The sequence below is a fragment of the Drosophila suzukii genome (assembly GCF_043229965.1).
Source record: "Drosophila suzukii chromosome 2 unlocalized genomic scaffold, CBGP_Dsuzu_IsoJpt1.0 scf_2c, whole genome shotgun sequence".
Taxonomy (NCBI): Eukaryota; Metazoa; Arthropoda; class Insecta; order Diptera; family Drosophilidae; genus Drosophila; species Drosophila suzukii.
This window is the reverse complement of record NW_027255896.1, coordinates 3552907-3565614: the sequence shown is the minus strand read 5'-3', so window position 1 is coordinate 3565614 and position 12708 is coordinate 3552907. Positions and strand designations below refer to the sequence as shown.

The window sequence follows — 12708 nt, the reverse complement described above, 5'->3', positions numbered from 1 at the left end:
TTTGTTATAATCATTTTTTCCAAAAATATTTTACTTTATTTATTTGATTGGTTTTATCCCAGCGCTACAAGCATGGAGCTTACTTATAAATTAAGGCGCTAGTTTTTTTAATTTAAATCTTAAATTAAAAAAATTTGTTTTAAATTTTTAATTTTTAATTTTTAATTTTTAATTTTTAATTTTTAATTTTTAATTTTTAATTTTTAATTTTTAATTTTTAATTTTTAATTTTTAATTTTTAATTTTTAATTTTTAATTTTTAATTTTTAATTTTTAATTTTTAATTTTTAATTTTTAATTTTTAATTTTTAATTTTTAATTTTTAATTTTTAATTTTTAATTTAATTTTTAATTTTTAATTTTTAATTTTTAATTTTTAATTTTTAATTTTTAATTTTTAATTTTTAATTTTTAATTTTTAATTTTTAATTTTTAGTTTTTAATTTTTAATTTTTAATTTTTAATTTTTAATTTTTAATTTTTAATTTTTAATTTTTAATTTTTAATTTTTAATTTTTAATTTTTAATTTTTAATTTTTAATTTTTAATTTTTAATTTTTAATTTTTAATTTTTAATTTTTAATTTTTAATTTTTAATTTTTAATTTTTAATTTTTAATTTTTAATTTTTAATTTTTAATTTTTAATTTTTAATTTTTAATTTTTAATTTTTAATTTTTAATTTTTAATTTTTAATTTTTAATTTTTAATTTTTAATTTTTAATTTTTAATTTTTAATTTTTAATTTTTAATTTTTAATTTTTAATTTTTAATTTTTAATTTTTAATTTTTAATTTTTAATTTTTAATTTTTAATTTTTAATTTTTAAACCTTAAATTTTATTTTTTAACTTTTATTAGTTCTCATTTAAATTAAACTATTAAACTAGTCAGGTGGTGCTCTTAACTAACCCTAAATAGTTTGCAGTGCGTTTTAAATTCAGTTTCGTTACTGATTGCCTTGATAGTGTGTGGAAGTTGGTTCCAAGTGCGAACAGCATATACAAGGAGCTGCCTCCTTGTGCATAGGTACATACTTAAAGCTTATTATGTTTCTGGTTCTTCTTGACGAATTTAAAATAAGTTTTTTATACAAATACGACGGCTCTTGTTTGCTTATAATTTTATGGAGTAGTAATAGTCGACTAGTTTAAATTTCCATATATTCGTAGGATATCTTCATTTAAAATATCTGCTCCACCTGAAGTATTTAATGTACTAAAATTTAAAAGGGCCAAAGGCCTTGGGGTCTTTGATGCCTTTGAAAATACGGAAAACTCGGCAGAGAGTGGCAACAGAAGACTCTGCAACTGAGAGTTGCATTTGGGCCGCCTCCGGTAGCTGAAGATCCTTAAACATCCTTTTAGCCTCCTTATAGAGAATTTTCTCTACTGCCGGTGAAAGAGGGTAGAAACGTTGCTTAATGGGTTTAGCATCCTCAACTTCAATGTCATGTTCGATAAGTTTAGTTCGCCCTAATCCTTTGCCAGCAAAACTTGGAAACAGCTTTTTAAAGGCCTCTAACTGCTGCTTTTGTGCATCCGTTAAAGGATAGTCTGTACTTTCGGACTCGTTTGGTGAACTTTCAAGCGTACCAATGGATGGAATAACGTCTGCTGCTAGGTTGAACGTCTTCCAAAAATAATTCCCTAGGATCAATCTTTGCGAAATGGCTGGGTTTTATATAGAATATCTACGAATATCCTTCCTACTACTTCATGCGATTTGCCATCAGCTGTATTTACACGACTGGGAACTCTTTTAAAGTGTTTCCACTGTGAAAAGATTTTTTAGCTATGTTAGACCCGGTACAGCTTATACTAGCCCCGGTATCTAATAAGCCTTGTTCTTGATATCCAAAAAACTGTACATCTGCATAAATTCTTATATCCGACATGTTTGCTACTACTGAATCTACTAATAATTTCCGATAGCGCTTCTTTTACTACGTACATTAAATCTAATTGATTCCGTATCCTGAAATATGCTATTTCTTACTTTATTACAACTTTGTAGACGTAAATGGTATGGTATAAAATTATGTCCTATTTTTTTAGCTTGTTGTTGTTTCTTCTTTAATGATTTTTGATGACTCGACTGTAGTGAGCACATCAGTTGGCTGGTTTTCTAACGGATTACTGTATCCTGGTATTGTTGGACACAACCCTCTTTCGGTTTTCCGAGAACATTTGGTTCACCGCAACCGTAGCAGAAGACGGTTTTTGGCTGACACAAATTTTTCCAAACGTGTCGTTCCCCGTTACAGTTATAGCATTTCATTAATTTCAATGCTGCTATAGATTGAGAATCATTTTCTTCCACGAATTCCTCTTCCTCTACGGACGCGATATGTCCCTTCATTTTGTTTTGGTATCTCGGCATCGCTGGAGATACTTCTTCTGCAAGAAATCTTTCTGGATTCGCACAAAGCAAACGCAAATGAGCTGCCGAATGTACGCTGACATACAACAAGTCGTTTTTAACTTCTCGCAGAACATTGCGTTTCAGTATTTCAAGCAACTTATCAGCCGAGAAAGGAACTTGAAGTCTGTCTACCATCATCATAATTGACTCGTAGAGAGCTTCAAACGAATCCTTCGGTTTTTGTCGTCTACTCCGATCTGTCTGTGAACGTTGATCTTTATGTTTCCGTTTCAATTCCATACAAAAAGACTCCCACGTGATTCTACCTGCCCTTTTATGAAATCGCCAATACCAATCTAACGCGTTTCCTTTAAGGAGAACTGGTAAATTCTTACACACGAGACCTAAGTCTTCTTGTAAGCTTTCCTCGCGATTCGATATATAAATTCATCTACACATAATCCTTAAATCTATCCTTCAAATTTGATATGACAATTTTGAATAATAGTCGTCACCTTCTCAGTACTAAGCAACTAAATATTACGTGTACCTCTACGAGAACTAACATGAACTTCTAGAGCTAAAAGTACTCATACTTTCTGTTCTATCAGCTGCTGTGTTTACTGGTGGTAAGTTACTATTGTGGCTTAAATGTTAGTCAATTAACATTCAGGACACCGATTCATAGTCTATTCCTGCTGGTATCGAAGATCTATCTAGACGTGCTCTTCCAGGTCGTCTATTTGTTTTAGCGTTAGATGGACCTACTGGTTCGAATTTATTTGTAGCGTTTGTACCTATTTCTGGGTGCTGTTGCATAAATCTCCTAGTAAGGGGTCTATTTTCGGATATATCTTCCGGATTTTCAGCTGCGAGTAATTATCTTTCTAACGTTTGACCTCGATTCGCAAATTGTAACTCCTGCGGTTGACATGGAATTTGACATGTTGGACATTCCTGTTTATCTGTTAACCATGTGATTAAACCATTTTGGTGGAAAGTATGCTTGCATCTTGTTGTAATAAAAGGAGTTTCCGAATTCATCACCGTGTTATATAAACTACACCGGCTGTCGTTGTGACGGGCGTTACCGTCCGCAACATTCTCTGGAGAATGTCTCACAGGCATCTTACTGTATTCTAATTAACGCTCTTCACCAATACATTTTTGGTTGGTAATAAAATATTGTAGACTTTTAAAGAAAATTGGGTTATTGATTCTTGAATAACTTATCTCTAAAGTTTTTCTGATATGATACAATTTTTGTTAGGGCAATTCCTTGGTCGTCACTACACCTACGAAATTTAATTCCACCAACTATCATCCTCTCTTCTTCTAAACATTATTGAAACTTTAGTTCAAGATCGAGTTTGGCTACGCTTGTTGATTCGTACAAAGGATTACAGAAAACAAGCGGACATGTGAAGTAACAACAACTCACTTCAGTCATGTATTCCAAATCAAGTCTTGTAACTATTGCCTACATCATTCACGAGTTTAAACCGAAAGATAATTTGATGCTTTTAGTTTTATTTACTCTATTGTTTCTAAAGGTATCATTTCTGCTATTCTTATTGTACATGCAGGTGTTATCGCATGCTGATGCATATTTATGTTTTAAGCAGAGCTGATTACACTAGCAAACTGATGTTTGCGGTCGATATTCCGGTCGCGATCCAAAATAAATCGAATGTCCTATTAAAAAACTTTTTAACTAACGCACTCGCTGCTGCATACACAAAAGCTATCCACAAGGGCTTCTAAGAAAATCTGATCACTAACAACTCTTATGTGTTTATCAGCATCAGGCCTTGGGGTGCCATTCGATTAATTTCAGCTTGTCAATAATTATATTGGTAACTGCCAACATTTCACTAGGGACGAGCCACACTTACTAGTGACATGCCCCACGTTGACCACCAATATTTGTAATGGTGGGCGTGGGTGTAGCGTTCTAGAGGGTATTTTCCGAAAAGGTAGTAGTGTAGGCAACGGGCAGCTTCTATTCTTGATCGCGAATCCTATTAGAATTCGTTGTACTTGATCCACCTAGCACTTCCGCTCTATCCAAAATTTGAAGGTCGGCGGGACCTGTCTTAGGGCTAGCAGTCAGTCGGTACGGGATGAGTTCTTGGCAATCAATCCCTGGACGTCCATCACACTAATATATTACAGAGTCCCCTCATAAACTTTTACCTTTGATTCTAACTATTGTTCAACTATTAAATGGATTACTAGGGTGTGGTGCATGTCTACATTCTTTAAAAGCACTCTCTGATGTTGCTGAGAGACTGGCTCCTTACCCTCCCTACCATGGTTTCCATAGCCGAGTTGTGTGCAACCCCTAATACTAATGCTACCGAATTATCTCAACCCATGTTTACGAAATCAGGTCCAAAATCTCAACAATTTAAATAATAACAATCAAATACTTCAATGTTCATTACAAAATTTTATTACGAACTAACGTACTTTTCAGAATTCATTCCTGAGAAAGTGTTATCAATCAATCTGTTTTTCTTAACAGGATACAAGACTACCGAACCTTGTTGTAAGCCTAGGATTATAAATCTAGTTTCCGTGTCAAACTCACATTCGGATGGAGGACTGGCTTCCAATTAAATTTACTTTATAAGCATAGCATTTACTACGGGTCTATGCTAACTGAGTATGGAAAGTTCTTTTACAACAATATACGCACAATATGGGAATAACAATATTTAAGACTTGGTTTCATCCACCCATTCCTTTTGCAGTGTTGAAAGGCCTTTCCACGATGCTGTAGGGAGTTAAAATTATTGCATTCGTTTGTGCGGGACTTTCTGGGTTAGACTAACTTTATAATCGTTTGAAATCTAGTTGTTTACTTCATGGTTATTTTGTTTTTAAATCTGTTACGTTACGTTGCTTAAGAATTATACTTGCTAAACTAAATCCGTTGCAAAACAAAGGTTTAATATTACATTAAATTGAATAAAAATCCCTTTCGCAATTACAATTGATTTACTCGTGTGAGCGCTGCCTCACAAATCTATCCAAATCACAACAAAAGAATGCCGATGCAAAAACCAAATAATGAGATTGAGGCTCCTAGCATGTAAGCGTTTCTGCCTTCAGATGTCCATGGGTCGAAATTAACCTCACTTCTGCGCATGTGCTGCACATTTCAAATATAACCTCACTGTGGCTTCTAGTGGGTTCTATGCTCCGGGACGCTGGCATGTAATTCTCCGATCGCTTCTCTCTCTACGTTTAGGTTTTAGAGCTCTCCCATGTTCGCTGCTTTACGCCTGGAGTCACCACTCGGGCTTCCCACTAGGGTCTGTTTTGACGCTAATGTGGAACAAAGACTAAATCAAATAACTATCCTGTGAGGGGCGCGGGGTGAGCATTTTGAAATACTCACAGGGACCAGAAAATTCTCAAGAACTGTAGTTTTTCTCTTCTTGCGGATCCTTATGGATTGCAATACTTCAGCGAAATACATCAACTGATCAGCACTTTTACCGTAGGCGGACGCTTACAAAATTCAAGTCTGTTATGCACTTTGAGCGCGTATTCGTATGCGAAATACACGGGCTCTTTTACCGTAGGCGGACGGATGTATAAACTGGAATTCTAAGCAAAACCACGTGCACATGTACCGTAGGACAGATGAAATCTTTGGGGTTTTCGCTGAAGAAAAACCTAGAACGTCTGTTCTGTTGACCGATCGTTGGAAAAGAAAAATATTCCCGCAGTCACATGAGAGTTAGCTTTGTAGCAAGTTGGCAAGTCTCGTACGCAGGTCGAAGAGTTGCGTTCCGATATTGGAAGTCTGTTCCAATATTGCTGCCTGTCGCACGGTGATTGCTGCCGAACTTTTTATTGATTTTCGCCCATTACATAACCGGATATCTTTCAATTTCTCAAACATATTAGAAAGTTAGACGGAAAAAGGGCGTTCAGACTCGAATGTCCTTAGCCGAATAGGTGCTTACTAGTTTGCCCTGCAAATCTTTAAGAATATACATGCTTTATCTAACTTTCTCACTACTTCGAGGTTTTATAAAGACAGGTCCTAGTTTCGCATTGAAATTCTTACTAAAATTGCTTTGGGCAACGTTTCGCCTGTCCAACCTTAAAGTTAACTGGTTTTGTTCTTTAATTGTACTGCCGGGTATTAACTTCATGTGTTTTCTTAATATGAGACTATAGGTCTTCACACATTAGTGTAAGATAATCATCTCAATCTAAACATAGAGTTAACTCATCTAAAGCATTTAAATTGCGCAACAGCTGGTATGTTGATCCATAGGTAACCGTGTTTACACACAAACAGAGCATGACAAGGGGATTTTCCTATCGATGAGTGAATACTGTTTCTGAGTGCACAACTAATACTTGTCAGATTTATATCCCATTGATTATGATCATTCTTTAAGTAAGCCCGAATTTCTCAGCAAATGATCGATTTATACGCTCACTACCGTTAGACTGCGGTGTGTATAAATCTATATAGACATGACGTATACCTAGTCTAGTGAGAAATGCATTGAACTCTGAGCACTTAAATTGTGATCCGTTATCGCTTACAATAACTTCTGGTACACCGTAACATGGGAATACGTCTTAACATAAGAAGTCTTGAATGAGATTCGCTGTAAATTTTTTCAAAGGACACAGCCAGTAAAATTTTGACAAGAGTCCTATAAGACCTCTCTTGCCGCGTGGGTATGGTCCAGTAGGTCAATATAAAGCCTTTGAAAGGGTCTTTCCGTTTCTACTAATTGTCCCATAGGAGCTCGAATAATCATATTTGTTTGGATTTAGTAGCTTTATAAATGTCACATTGCCTTATATAGGAACGAACGTCTTTTACGAGTCCAGGCCAGAAAAACTTTCTGCGAATTAACTCGACAGTTTTTCCGATGCCTCCATGAGCTGCTACTTGTGGATTGTGTGCTCTACCTATCAATTCTGAACGTAACTGTTGAGGAACCCATAACTTTTAGGACTTTCTTGTTCTTGTTCTGTCTTACCCAAAGCATGTTCACGCCTTGCATATACAAATTCATCCACTACTTTGAGATCGGGTAAGTAGTTTTGTTTAGACCTTATTTGGTTTTTAAGTAACTGATAGTCTTCATCTGAAAAGTGAGCTGACTCTAAGTTGACTTCAGGTCCTGCATCTACTATTTCTGCAATATCGCTTTCTGGTATGCGCGAAAGTGCATTTGGTACTACGTGATCTCTACCTTTTCTCTGACGAACTGGGAATTTGTAATGCTGAAGTTTCATAGCCCACAGAGCGAGTCGACCTTTCAAGTTGGATTGTTCTCTTAACCAGACAATACTACAGTGATCTGTAATCACCTCGAAATCTTGAATTTCAATGTAGCAACGAAATTTTATCAATGCTTCCAACACAGCATTCATGCTCTGTTACAGACCAATTTCGCTGTGCGGATGAAAGTATTTTAGAGAAAAAGTAAATGGGTAGCTTCTTCCATTCAGCTGATAACTTTACAAGGACAGCTCTTATTCCGAAGTCACTCGAATCGCAGTGGACATAGAATTTTCTGGAGAAGTCTGGATTAACAAGCACAGGAGGAGAAGTCAACGCTTCTTTCAGCTTATCAAAGGATCCTTGGGCTTCGGAAGTCAATACAAACTTCCGTTTGTCCTTTAGAGTTTCAGTGATATGAAAAGTCAATTCCGAGAAGTGTGTACTAAATCGCCTATACCAAACTGCGAGAACTAAAAATCCTCTGAGCTGACGAATATTCTTTGGTGCTAGCCAATTGCGAATAGATTCGATCTTTTGTGGGTCAGTAGCGATGCCTTCGTTTCCAATAATATAACCCAAGTAATTAACTTGTTGAACACAAAACTTGCTCTTGGTTACTGTTGGGGAACCAGACACCCTATACATTTATTCTTGTAAACTTTATATCTCGCTCGCCTGTATTATCTATTTACACATATACGCGCATGAAGCGCAGCTTAATCGTATTTATGTGCAAGAGCTTTGCCAAATGCATTGCCTCGGTCAGTACTTTTCCATTCATCTCTTACGGTAACGTTTTTACGACTTAATTCAGCCTACTCTTGTAGTAATATACCCAGCTACAGTCAGTCACATTTTGCTACCAACGCAACCAGAGCACATCGAGATTGATTGTACTAAATTATATTGAATGTTCGGTGAAGACAAATAAAAATCAATTTAAACAGTTACACTTCTGGCGTCTACTTTGTTAATATAAAATTACTGGTTCTTCGATCGCGGATAGCCAGGAAAGCGTTTGTTTTCGGGACATTTTAAATAAAATTAGTACTTGTCATCGGTGATATATAGATATCTGCATCGTATAGAACCGTCCTCTAAGCTCAATCGTCATGCGGAGTGTGATTCAACAGCGGGGCTTTTGCAAAAGCCAAATCACTCGTGCGCATAACAATGCCACGATATTTGTGGAAGATATTCAGTCAATCCCGACATTAGTCGCCCAATTGGCCCAGCTACAGGACAACTTTTTGCGGTTTGTGCGGCTTACGGAGGATTTGTACTCCTACGAGTCTGAAGAGGGTTGGGAAGACCCTGCTGAAGACGTTGATATATACGAGGAAAAACACTACGCTACATCGCTATTCTCAGTAATACGCTTGAAGATTTAAAGGCTGAAGTCGCTAACACCACTCTTATTGTTTCCGATCAATCATTCAACACTACTCGCAGAAGCCATGTGGACTTTCAGTTCGAGCGAATCAAGCTCCCAACCTATTCAGGAAATTATGAGGATTGGAAACATTTTTCGGACACGTTCAGGGCATCGATTGCATCAAATACGAATTTCACTGATTGCCAAAGATTTCACTATTTGAAATCCTACCTGTCTGGCGAGGCGCTCGCATTAGTGAAACATATTCCCGTGACCAATGAAAACTACAGTGAAGCCTGTGACAAGTTGGGAAAGCGGTAAAACAAAAAACCGCTTATTATCCGATCATTTCTGAACAGTTTTTTAACGCTACCTAGTGCCACAACCAGTAGCATCAGCACAGTGCGTAAATTGGTTGACGGCGAAGATGAAGTTATTCGTGGGTTAAGAGCACTTCAGTGCGATGAACGAGATCCCTGGTTAATTTTTATATTATTATCGAAGTTAAATCCTGAAACTCGGCAGTCATGGGCCCAGCGCCCAGAATCGGAAAATTCCAGTGTGACCATCGACCAATTTCTAACTTTTCTCACATCTCACTGCGACACCTTTGATTGACGATCGGCTGCTACTCATCATGCTGACGCCCACCAGAGGCGCGACGAAATCAAGTGTTTATATTGCCAGCAGACTCATCAACTGTACAGGTGTGACCAATTTCTAACGTTGGACATCGCAGCTCGCCGAGAATTCCTGAAAACCAGAAAGCTCTGTTTTAACTGCCTCAGCGCTCCACACATGGTCGGCAGGTTAGATTAGGTTTGGTTAGGGCGGCTGTCGGACTATAGTCCGACACACTTAGACCTCAACGGGTCCGTTGTGATACCGCATGATCTCGTTTCTTCCTTCTCTAGGGTCAGGTTTATAGTAGTTTCGGCTTGTGTTAAGCTGATCAGCATGTCTTCCACCCGGAAGATTTAATAAAGGCACTTATGCTTTTGAGATTAATCTCCGATATTTCGGTAAGATCGTCGATGAAGGGGCTTCCTAAGTGTTTCAGTCTGAGTCTGCATAGGGCTGGGCAGAAGCAGAGAAGGTGTTCTACCGTTTCCACTTCTTCCTCATCCCTACAGCTTCTGCAGAAATCATTTTGCGGGGCTTTTAGCCTGCCGGCATGCGCGCCAACAAGCCAGTGGCCTGTAAGAGCTCGGATCAACATGCCACACTCTGTGCGGCTAAGCTTGAGTAACTCCGAGGTTTTCTTGTTGTTTATCACAGGCCATGTCTGGTGAGAGATGCGACACTGTGGTGCGTTTTGCCAATGGGTGTTGGCTAGTGTGTTGAAGTGGTTTTTTATGTTTAGCTTGCAAGTATCCATGGGCATACCGACATTTTCCTCTCCTGGTAGGAGAGGCTTGGTGGTGCCCTGCCTGGCTAATTCGTCCGCTATGCAGTTGCCTACGATGTCCCGGTGACCCGGAACCCATATTAGGCTGATAGTAAACTGATTTGCCATCTCGTGGAGAGATCTGCGACAGTCTGCTATTGTACGAGAATTGGTGTTTGTCGAGTAGATCGACTTAATAGCCGCTTGGCTGTCACTATATATGTCTAGGTGTCCTCTCTGGAGGCTAAGGTTCCTTAAACAGGTTAGTGCTTCTTTTATAGCGTGGACCTCCGCCTGAAAGACGCTACAGTGGTTCGGAAGCCTGAATGACTTCCTGATATCTAATTGTTCGGAGTATACACCTCCGCCGACTTGTCCTTCTAATTTGGAGCCATCTGTATAGAAACAGATTGCGTCCGTCGTGCCCGGTCGGCCCTGTTCCCATTCCTCTCTATCAGGAATCAGCGCCTCAAAGGGTGTGTGACTATACTCAATAGATTTGCATAGATCCGTGATTTTCGGACTCGATTTATCATGCTGGAGAATTTTAGCATGGCCATATAATTGGGCTTTCCACTGCCCTGTGTCCCTCAGTCGAATAGCTGCCGATTTGGCCCTTTCCATGCCTGCTAAGTCCAGGCTAGGGAGGTTCAAGATCGCATTCAGCGCTTCATTCGGGGTGGTTCGAAGGGCTCCACTAATACACAAAGACGCCATTCGCTGTACTTTGTTTAGAGGAGTCAGTATGCATTGTTTGTGTAAGGCGGTCCACCGCAGAGCCACTCCGTACAGTAGGATTGGCTTGACTACCGCTGTGTATATCCAGTTAACTATTCTTGGGGACATGCCCCATCTTAGCCCGATTGCTTTTTTACAGGAGTAAAGTGCAATGGTCGCTTTTTTGGTTCTCTCTTGGTTGTTTAAGCCCCATTTGAGGCGTTTATCTAGTACTAACCCCAAGTACGTGATCGCTAAAGGAGAGATTACAATTGTTTAAAATGGGTGGGTTAAGTTGAGGAATATTGACCCTATTCGTAAATAGAACAAGTTCTGTTTTCGAAGGATTTACCCCGAGTCCGTTCGCTATCGTCCATTCCGATAGCATTTTAAGTTTAGCGGTCATAAGTTCGCAAAGTGTTTGTGGATATTTTCCATTAAAGATGATGGCGACGTCGTCTGCGTATGCCACGACCTTACAACCTCCTCCCTCCAGAATCCGCAGTAGTTTATTTACTGCGATATTCCACAAAAGGGGTGATAGTACGCCTCCGTGCGGGGTGCCTCTGTTCACTAGTCTAGTCTGGGTTGAGGTCCCCAGTGTGGCTGTGACCATTCTGCTTATCAGCAATTTATGGTTTAGCCTCACCATTGGCGGCTCAACCCCTAGTTCTGTGAGAGATTCTGTTATAGCGGTGGGAAGCACGTTATTGAAGGCTCCCTCTATATCCAGGAAGGCGATCAGTGTGTATTCCTTGATGTTGAGTGATTTCTCGATGCTGTTTACCACCAAGTGTAGCGCCGATTCGGTTGACTTACCTTTGGTGTAAGCGTGTTGTGCTTCTGATATTTGTGTCGGGTCTACGGTGGCCCTTATGTGTAGGCTTATCATTCAAAACTCTTAAGCAGGAATGATGTAAGGCTTTTTGGGCTAAAATCCTTTGCTGTGGTGTGAGTGGCCTTTCCTGCCTTGGGAATGAAAACCACTTTTGTTTCTTGCCATGCTGTTGGTAGTTCTCCTACCGCCAGGATGGATTGGAGGATTTTTTTCAACCAGTTTATGGCTATTTGTCCTGCTTGCTGGATGTGAGCCGGTGTTATTCCGCCCGGTCCCGGCGATTTGTATGGTTTGAAACTATGAATGGACCATTTCATGTTGCGGTCTGATAGGAGTGGATCTATTTCGATTCCCACTCCTGCTCCTCTTTCAGGTGGATGACCTGCTTGTTGGCTCCCCGGGAAGTGAGCGTCAGGAGCAGGTCCAAAGACTCTTTACTGGAGTCTGACCATGATCCATCTGCTTTTTGAAGGTAGCCCAAAGGCGCGGCTGTCTTAGAGAGTATTTTCCTGAGCCTTGCTGCATCAGTTGTTTTTTCTATGTCAGAGCAGAAGGTCTGCCATGCCCTTCGTTTTGCTCTTCTAATGGCCTTTTTGTGTGAGGCTAGTTCAAACTTGTAGTTCAGCCAATTGGTGTCCTCATTTCCCGCCTTTGCTCTGTTAAACAGGCATCTGCAGTTGGAGGATAGATAGTTGTTGGGTCCACCAGGGGGGTTTTTTCCTTCCTCTTGGTTTCTCTGTGGGGCATGCCACTTTGAAGG

At 39.0% G+C, this 12708-nt stretch overlaps 1 pseudogene; it reads right to left on the bottom strand.

The window, feature by feature from the left end:
- Nucleotides 1–9944: 9944 nt before the first annotated feature.
- Nucleotides 9945–12002, bottom strand: LOC139354268 (uncharacterized; annotated as a pseudogene).
- Nucleotides 12003–12708: the final 706 nt, after the last annotated feature.